A 10,541-nucleotide genomic window follows, 5' to 3' on the forward strand; every position below is an offset into this window, starting at 1 on the left:
CAGAAAAAACAGAGCAGTGTGCTCTGCTCTTACGCAAGGGGGTATATATAGGCACCTCATTGGTACCGGTTGGTGGCTTGAACCGGGACTAAAGGGCAGCCTTTGGTCCCGGTTCGTGGCGCCAACCGGGACCAATGGTGGTGGGCCAGGAGCGAGGCCCATTGGTCCCGGTTCGTCCCACCAACAGGGACCAAAAGGTCCAGACGAACCGGGACCAATGGCCCACGTGGCCCGGCCGGCCCCCGGGGCTCACGAACCGGGTCCAATGCCATCATTGGTCCCGGTTCTGGACTGAACCGGCACTAATGGGCTGACCTGGCCTGGACCAATGCCCCCTTTTCTACTAGTTGAGATAGCACCCCGGTTGTACATGCACAAGAACCAGCCCTACCACACATAACCCAAACTCTCGCAGATTGTACCCCTACTGCGATGGACAGAGAACCAGCTTCACCCAATCTAACCCCAACCCCAGCCGATAGTAACCCAGTTCCTGTTGACACAGCACCATCTCCACCACAGAGCTCCCAAACAAGAGCAGTTAGTAAGGCAGCTCCAGTGCCCAAAGGGCCAGTACTATCACGGCGAACCCCAACTCCACCAGTTAGTACGCCTATTCCTGTGGAGGAAGCACAACCAACTAGTCGTAGTTTAGCATCTATCACATTTGATGTTGTTAAATCGTATGTGCGTATCTTACCATCTTGGAAATATTATACTGAAGATGAAGGAAAATGCCAGTTGCAGGTGTTTGTCCAGGAGTTACATGTAAGTAATGTTATTCATGGCAATTACTTTGCTTCGTCCCATACATCCTACCTCCATGATGGTTATAATACAACAAATTTTCCCATTTTTCTCTATAGAGAAGGACCGATTTGGAAACTCAGGATGAGGTAACCTGTGCTAATACCTCTGCTATCTTCAAGAATGCTTGGTGGCAGTATCGGAATTACCTAAAGAAAATGTACTTCACCGGCAAAGAAACTCATCAAATTCCCTTACGTTCTCCTGAGACACATTTACTGGACGATGACTGGGAACGCCTTGTTCTGTACTGGTCCCAAACCAAGAATATGGTAAGGTCTATGAGCTCATTTCCTATTTTTAAGTATTATATTCTTGCGTCTTACTGTACTCTGTTCATGTAGAACAAGTGCCTAAACCTGAAGAACAATTGTTCTAATTTAAGATTCCATTGCTATCATAGTTCAAAAAAGCGCTAGGCGTTAATTGTGCGTTTTGCCACCACCTTGCGCTTTACTGTGCATGCTTATGCGCAATTATGCACAAATTATGCGTAGTTATGCGCAATGTGTTTTGCCAATGCCTAGAGCCTAGGCGCTTAAGCGCTCGCTTAGGCGCGCCTTTTTTAACTATGATTGCTTTGCTCTTGTATCACTGTATTTACTCATACAAACTTATTTTTAAATTGAAGGATCCAATCGAAACTCCAATGGCACAGCAGACATGTTCACACATGTTTCTTTAACATGTTTGCTCTTATCAATAGCTCTATTGATTTCAATTTCAATTGTGTATACAATTGACTTTCATATCATGCACATTACTAGCATCACAACAGAGCCAATAGTGTTGTTGTACAGGTAGACCCATGGTACCCATCTGAAATCTTGTTGTGCCGTGTAGTTTCCCACGCTTTGTATTCTTTCACTGCTGCTTTGTCTTGAACTGATATGATCTGAATCGTGTCTCTATTTTGATTTGGCAAGAAAATGTAGTGACCATAGGCCATAGATATATGTTTGTTTGATGCTTTTATAATGTACTAGTACTTGGCAATAGAAGACTTGGTAGTTTAATCCTGTCCACCTTACTACTGAACTGGTTCACCGAAATGAGTTTCATATACTAGTACATGCTAAACTTGTTATGTGTCTGCTTGTTTCTTCTTTTAGAATGCTGACAGAATATTGGGGAAGAGTGCCTTATTAAGCAATGGTAAAGGAAGTAATGTAGATAAGGTTCAGGATAGTGACACATCCTTGTTGGTCTCCAACAAAGCTTATAAAACAGCTAAGGAAGACTATCTTGAAGACAACGAGACAACCCCAAAGTCCTGTCTTGGTTTACTGTTCGAGTTACTGGCCACTACCGCTTGCGCAAGCTATTCAAACTCACTGTCTGAATCAGTTCGCTTTCTTGAGTCTCAACTACAAGCTGAATGACATCGATCAGCTGTGCTGCGACAAGAAGCGGAAGGACTGCGGAAGTCCCTGGAGCATTCAAATGCATACTTTCTGGTGCAACAGAAAGCGTTGGAGGATTTTAGCGTCAAACAGGACAAAGCTAATTAGCTTGCTAAGCTTATTGCCAGCATGGTGGATACCCAGGATAATGTTTCTTGAGCTCTTCTGAAGTTGCTTCAGTTATGCTCTTGTTTTGCTGCCGTGTTTATTTGCACTGGTGGCCAATTTTGACGGCCAGTGTATGTAATGTGCTGCTTTGTTCCCTATATTTGCACTGGTGGCGAACTTTGATGCCCAGTGGATGTATTATGTGTAATAGGGGTAATAGGCTAGCGTTAATTGTTTGCTTATTTATTTCCTTATTGTCTTATTTAGTTGTTTTCTTGTAGTCACTGCAGTTCTTTTTCTGTTTTTTCTAGTGGCCACAATAGCCTCTTTGTGGTAACTAGGCCAAAATAATCATGGCAACACACGGACTGTTGTAACCATGGGCCTCCTGCAGGCCGTATGATCCATGGGCCTTCATCTGGCCGTAGGATCCATTGGCCTTCTATACGGGCCGTAGGATCCATCAGCCTTCTATACGGGCCTTAGGGTCCATGGGCCTTCTACGGGCCGTAGGGTCCATGGGCCTTCTACGGGACATACGATCCATGGGCCTTCTACGGGCCATACTATCCATGGGCCTCATACGGGCCGTAGGATCCATGGGCCTTCTACGGGGCGTATCATCATTTCGCCAATCATGGGCTGTACTATTCATAGACCATAACGGGCCGTTAATAGGCCGTATTTGATAACTCTATGAAAACAGCCCAACGGGTTTTTTTGACATGAAAACGGCCCAACGTATTAACGATCCGCAAACGGGCCGACTGTAACGATGGGCTGAATTTGGCCCACAAGCAGAAAATGACAGTAACGGGTCGTATGTAACCGAATGCTACAAATGAGCCCAAGAATCAATGGGCCCTGAGAAGGCCGAAAGATAACTTGGGCTGGAAACGACCCAATGGAATAACGGGCTGTTAATGGGTATAAAGTGATACACTATCCATTACGGGCCAGTTTCACCACGGGCCGTTAACGGGCCAAGAGTTACAAAGGTCCTCATATGGGCCAAAAGAAGTCATGGGCCACACATGGGCCAGAAGTTAAAATGGGCTGAATCATATTGGACGGCCCAGATGACGCTACTGGCCTAATTCGGATAGAGCGTAATGGGCCCTGGGTTAGCGGGATGTACATGGACTATATGCGAACAAGCCGTTAACAGGCTTTCCGTGGGCCGGCCCGCCACCTTTTGACCAAGTCAAACAGGCCGGTCTTTTCACAGGAATGGGCCTCTGTTGGGCCGTGCCACGTGTCGTCGTATCATAGGCGCCTTCGCTCCAATGAGCGGATGACATCTGTCCCAACGGTGAGCCGACACGTGTTTCCTCCAGCCAATGATGATTTTGCACGTGGAAAATCCCCATTGGTCGGGGCTGTTAACGGGTTATCAGATCCAAAACCCGACCCGATAGCTTAACGGCGTTCCGTTACGGTGGATGCCATGTGTCGGTCACCCTTGACGAAAGCACTTCTGTGACGCGCGATTTATCGTCATGGAAGTGGACACTTCCGTGATGATAATTTTGGTAATGTCATGGAACACTTCTACGACAACACAGGTATGACTATCTTGATTCTGTCATAAAATCGTCATGGATGTACATGCATGACAAAAAACGCGACCTATTGTGACAAACACGTATCATCACGGAAGTGTATTTTTTTGTAGTGATTGTTTCAGATTACGCCAGTGGATCAGATTATGGCAGCGAGTCAGATGCACGCGCCCGGTCAAAGAGCTTCCCTATGCAGTGATTCAAATGCACGCATGCATCCAATGCATCATTTCCGTGCAAAAATTTAAGGGTCGAAAACGTAACGGATACACACACGCGTTCGGATTCACACACGCACCATTCTGATCCCTTCTCTCTTCCTCTCCCACCCACATGCCTATAAATGGGGTGCCTCTCCTTCCTCTCCCACTAACCACCCAAAAGCTAGATCCATTCTCTCCAACTTCAAACACCCAAGCGACCAAGCCCTCTCCAAGCGAGCAAGTGAAGATGCAGTACACCGGGCCAACCTTCCTTCGTCCGCCTGTCGTGCCGGAGCTGCGCTACCCACCGGGCGTGCTCGTGGAGAGGGAGCTTCGTGTGTGGGCGACTTCAAGGTGGAGGGGGTCCGTCGAGCTCACCCGTGCCTTCCTCAGAGCCGGCTATGCCCACCTCCCACGGGGCTCGCCTAGGATGTTCACCCTCAACGAGGTTCGTGACCGCGGCGACATCCTCCTACTACTCACGGTCACCTTCACCAACCCGTTTGACGCGCGCGAGCTCCTCGACCAAGTCTTTTGGTGCGGCTGCGATTCCATCTTCTTCACGGTGTACAACATCTACACCAACTACGAGAGTGTCTTCCCCACTCCAAGCTAGATGCACTCCCTTCCCTACGACGAGAAGGAGGTGTGAAGTTGAAGACGATGTTGAAGGGGCGCGCGGCCAAGGTGGAAGAAGGAGGTCAATATGAAGATGTTCAAGAAGGGGTGCTAGCCCGGAGTCAAGCTCGTCATGTTTTCGTTTTATCGTTTTTATTTTGTTGCTTTTCTATGTCGTGCGTGTCGTGTCGTGTCTGTGAACTTATCTATGGGTACCCATTTTGTAAGGGTACGGTGTGTTGTATCTTATCTATCCAAGTTATTATGTGTGTTAAAAAATGTCCGTGCCCAAACATATAATTTCTTCCTTAAACAAAGTCATGAACTAACATGCAAATTTATTTCCTTTAAATACTAAACCAAGTGCCACTCTAACCAAAATCATGTGACAGTGCAAACATACATTTGCAACCCTCCAAAATTTTAGTGCAAAACAAAGGAAAACCACTCTCACGCGTGTGCAAACATTCAGTACAAACAAACGGTCTCACTATGTATACTTTCCTTCCCTACCCATGTCAAAGTCTTTCCATCTGCCCTAGCGGTTACCAGTGCAGCCCTAAACGCCACAAACCCACGCGGTCCTCGGTTTGAGTCCCTAGCCGCATCATTTTTTTGTGCATTTTTCACCCTTCATTTTTTAGACAAATTATATTTTTCTCAATGTAATGCCCTTAAAAAATGTTCATTAATTCTGGCACCAGGTGTAAACCTCTACCAGAGCTGAGGCACATTTTCCATGAGATTTTGGTCTTTGATTTAAATCACGGTGTATTTGAGTTGGAGTAATTAAATTGCTATTAAATATTTAACAACTCCAAAAAAATTCTAAACTTAATTGTTTGGCTCTGGAATAATTCAATTAGCTTCCACAAAAAGTTCCAGCATTATGATTTACTACCTAAATTAAATCAGAACAGAAAACAGGAAAACACGCAAGAGAACCCCCAAATGGGCCTAATTGGATCAGTTGGCCCATTAGTCTAGCCAGCACTTCGCTCTATGCTCTGAATTTGGCCCACAGAGGAACCTTCTTTTTGACAGAAAGGCAGAGTAGAGAGCTGCATTTCATTGATCAAAAGTTTGTGAATTTCTCATTTCATATCCCCTTTTCGACATATTTACTTGTTGGTCACTTCTTCTCTAAGTTTCTGAATTCCTCATTTCTTCTCCCTCTTTTCAACATATTTACATGTTGGTCACTTTTTTTTCAACATTTAAACAACTTTGACCAACATTTAAACTAGGTGTTCTCATACAATTTCAAGCTTATAAATTCCTCCATAATTCATGCCTTTCCATACAATTTCAACATTACACCCAGTTTGATGACCATACATACAAATGCCCAAAAGTAATTGCAAATGGGTATTGGTATTTGTGCATGATCTTCAAGCTTCCTAACCTTCTTCTTCAACATCCTAAGCTCCACAGCTAGCTCTCTGTCAGTGCGTGCTTCGTCCTCCATCTCTTCTTCCAGATGTCGTGCTGCGGCCACTGCCGTTTGTGGCAGCATGCACAACCATTCTTCATGCTCTTCTTGCAGTTCATTCATCAGAGTGTTGGCTACAGCATCGACCCAAAGAAATAAGCATGTCACCTGCATGAACGCCAAACAGATCAACCCATTGCTCAAAGATGCCGACCATGAAAATGGTGCAATTGCCCCGATTCTTACCCCGTTCTCGCTGCACACATAGAACGGACAATTTTGGTTCCTCGGTGTGTGAGAAACCCTCCGATCAACGCCTCCCGGCACTGCAGACAGACGAGGACGGGCATGTCCACACGCGCCTAGCTCTACATCCGCCAGGTGGCGCGGGAGCTTGAGGAAGACATCACTACAGGAATCAGCTACTTAGCCGTCTGCCACGGCAGACGGCAAAGGCATGAATGGCGGACGACAAAGGTCTTTGCCGTCCACCGCGGACGGCAAACATGGACGACAAAGTAAGATCCGACAAACAACTACTTTGCCGTCCGCTTTATGCGGCTGACGGCAAAGGGTCCTTTGCCATCCGCAGCGGACGGCAAAGAAAGCAGACGGCAAAAATTTCTCTGTTAGTCCGTTAGGTGGCTAACGACAGCCCTTTGCCGTCCGCCGCATGGTGTCAGCATGACGTCACCACTCTTTTCCGTCTGCCACTATAGGCAAACGGGCCAAATGGGTCAGCTCCCAGGAAGCACAGTTGGCTGCCACGTGTCCTGTTTGCCGTCTGCAGCGGACAGCAAAGAGGCTGTTGCCGTCGGTGGCAGACGGCAAAGAGCCTGTATTTTGGCTCTTTTTTTTGTTTTTTCTGAATCCAACAATTTTCACAGCAAATATATATGACATATATAGATATATTTCACAGGGCTATTTAATAGCAAACATATCACATATATATCCAGCACATAATTAAGTTTCATCCATTCATACATAAGCAAGTTCCATCCATACACATTGTTCCATCCATATACATATTACAATGCAAAGTTTGATCAGTATAGCAAGTTCCATCCTAGAAGCTAGATACAATGCAAAGTTTCACCAAAGAAAAAATAAGCACTCCATCATAGCAAGCTAGCTTTCATGAAGTGAATGAAATCTGCAAAATGGCAAATAAGAAAGTTAGAAATAGGTGACTAGAAGAAGAAGACTAGAACAAGAAATATATATCATTTATGAGCTAACTTAGGTGAAATGGATCATATATGAGCTAACTAAGTTGAAATGGGTTGTTTATGAGCTAAGTAAGGTGAAATGGATCGTTTTTTAGCTAATTAAGGTGAAATGGATTGTTTTTGAGCTAAATAAGGTGAAATGGATCATTTAAGAGCTAATTTAGGCGAAATGGATCATTTATGAGCTAATCTAGGTAAAATGGGTCATTTTGGAGCTAGCCTAGGTAAGATGGGTCATTTTGGAGCTAACCTAGGTGAAATGGATCGTTTATGAGCTAATCTAGGTAAAATGGGTCATTTTAGAGCCAATTTGGGTAAAATGCATCATTTTAGAGCTAACCTAGGTAAGATGGATGGTTTTGGAGGTTAGTAAGCTTATTAAGTCATTTTGGAGGAAAAGAAGCTAACTCTAAGTCATTATGGTAAGCATATTGGAGGAAATAAAGCTAAGTCTAGGTCTTTATGCATTTGTTAAGCAAAACACTAGAGACACTTACCATGATCATGGAGGTGTTGTAGCGGGGTGGCTCGTGCCGGTAGCTGGAGAAGGATCGAGTGATGCTTGTCTGGAGTTACGCTGCACCAAAGATCATTTCCAATGTCTCGTTAGCATGATGACACTCAAATGTTAAGACTAGCAAGTAATGTTCATTCAAATTAAACTGATCGTGGTCCCAGGAGCAATCACTGGCATCGGCGGAGCGGTCTGACCGGACTTCTCGCACACAGATTGCACATTTGGTTTTGACGACTCAATCATACTAGTTAGTAATGAGACAAACACTACATGAATGTTTTGGCTAATGTGTAGAAAAAACTTACCACAAGGAGCTCGTACATGGCCCTTGCCTGCATGTCATTCCGTGCCCTCTCCTCCTCCAACATCTTTGTCGTTCTCTCCTCCAACTCCTGCTCCCTCTCCGCCGCCTCCGCCAGAAGTTTCTCCGTTCTATCTCTCTCACTTTGTATAGAAGCCTGCAACACCACTCCTCATTACCATTTGTAATCATTGATGGAAGCGCACACAATGTAATGGAGAAAGATAGCTGAGTACGTATAACTAACCTTGAAGGCGAGTTGGACTGGCCGTTCACGAGGCCTTATCTCAGGAGCGGAGCTCGACTAGCGCGCCTTGATCTCCGGGAGAGTGCTAGGATAACGGATAAGTCCATCTCCCATGGCTATGGAGCCATGGGACCTCCCGCCACCAGATATCATCAGCAGCTCGGTATCAATGGGACCCTGGCTCGGGTTAAAGTCCTCCCCTTTCCTCTCCTTCCCCTCATCTCTATATTTCACGAGCTTGTCGTGGGAGGAGATGTTGGTGAAGTTTTCTGGATCATCGAGGTTAGATGCAGAGAATGCCTTGACTTTCTTGTAAGAGCCAGTGTGGGCCATGGCATACAGGTCGTACACCTCTGGTACCTTATCCGCCTTATTGTAGCGTGTCTGAAAGAGAGAAACAAAGAAAATTAGTAATTAAAGGGATGAAAGCTAGCATGACGAACGAATTGCATGATTCATGAAGCAAACCACATACCCAGTTCCGCCCGTACTGATATAAGTTGGAGCTACCTTGATGGTGTGGCACACCTTCCATTTGGGCATGTTTATCCTTGGCCTCATTGTGGAGGGCTCGCCATTCTTTTGAGCACCACTCATTGACCAACACCTCCCAACAATCCATCCGATCCGCACACCATCTCGGAGGGGCCTAAGTTAGGAAATAGAAACTTGAGCGCTACGGCTATGAATTACTAAATGAAGGAAGTAAAGTACAAGGCCTTAAGAATTACCTTCATGTACTCATCCTTACTCAAGAACTTCTCGCGGCACGCCGGCTTGGTCTTCTTGATACCACGCGCGGTGTAGTAATCTCGAACGGCCTGCACCCGAGCCTCGTGCCGTAAGTTCTGTAGTAGGCACTTGCAGACGTTATTGATAACATTTGCTGCCTCCTCCTCGTATCTCTCCTCACACCTGTAGAATGTCTGCAATCAAATGAGACAATATTGACTAGTACAACTAGCTAGTTGAAGATTTTTAATTGTGTAAAGGAGAAATTACCCAGAACTTTCTAATCACCACGTCTACCCTCGTCTTGCACAAGACACCGTCGATAATCTCACCCGGTGGGGCCGAGGCAGCCAAGTAGTGCTCCCAACTCAATCCAAGCTCTGGATGCCGACCCTCACCCGGCAACATAACAAACCCCGGGAAGTTTTACCGACAAAGAACTCCAAGGACGGAGTTGGGCCGGCGGACACTATGATGGTGGTCCCAACCCCTGCAGCATGACAAGGCCAACACATTAGATATTTGAAGAAACATAAATGCAGAAGGGTACAAAAAGATTAAATGCACTTACCTCTCCCCATCAGGGAAAATCAACCACCTCTGCTCGCGGGTCGCCGGCACGTCCGGGAGCCGTGTAGCACCATGCTGGTAGACGGTGCCCCATTCCTCATCAATATCAGTCGGCTCCCTGCCATCATCAGCATGGCCACTCGGCCCCTCAGGCTCATCTGGCCAGGTACCCCATCTAGACGTGTGTTCCTCCGGGGTCTCGTGGGCCAAAGTCTCGTGGCCCGAAGGCCCGTGGACCGGAGGCTCGTGGACTGGAGTCCGTGTAGCCTCGTCCTCGGACGAGTCTACCCTAGCAGTCACGTGCTCGGATGAAACAGATGGGGGTGGCGGCGAGGAAGGCGCCCTCGCAGTCACCCTACCTCCTCTCCCGTGACCACGTGCTCCAGCTACTCTCTTCTTCTTACCTCGTCCCCTGCTCGGCACTGAGGTCGACGAAGAAGGGCCCGGCGGTGTCGCCATACTGTCCAGCAATGCTCGGCGGAGAGGTGCGTGTGGAATGGAAGACCTCGTCGCACGCGCCGACGAAGAAGGGTCCTTGGAGCGCTCCCGACCAGCGCCCACCATCTTTCAACACCTGCCATGACAAAGAGTAAACGAAATTAGTAGAACGGCAAAAAAATACCGACATGAATAATAATATGTATATCACTTAAGTGTATCATCATCAAGTACAATAATAATCTCGATCAGTATCATCAATAAATGCATAATCATCATCATCACTATAATCAATGACGGGCTCACGGGGTTAGGGGGTCTGGGTGTCGGGGTGTGGTGTCGGGGTCGGGGTGTCGGGTGTGGTGTCGGGG

Source organism: Triticum dicoccoides, chromosome 1B, assembly GCF_002162155.2.
Source record: "Triticum dicoccoides isolate Atlit2015 ecotype Zavitan chromosome 1B, WEW_v2.0, whole genome shotgun sequence".
Taxonomy (NCBI): Eukaryota; Viridiplantae; Streptophyta; class Magnoliopsida; order Poales; family Poaceae; genus Triticum; species Triticum dicoccoides.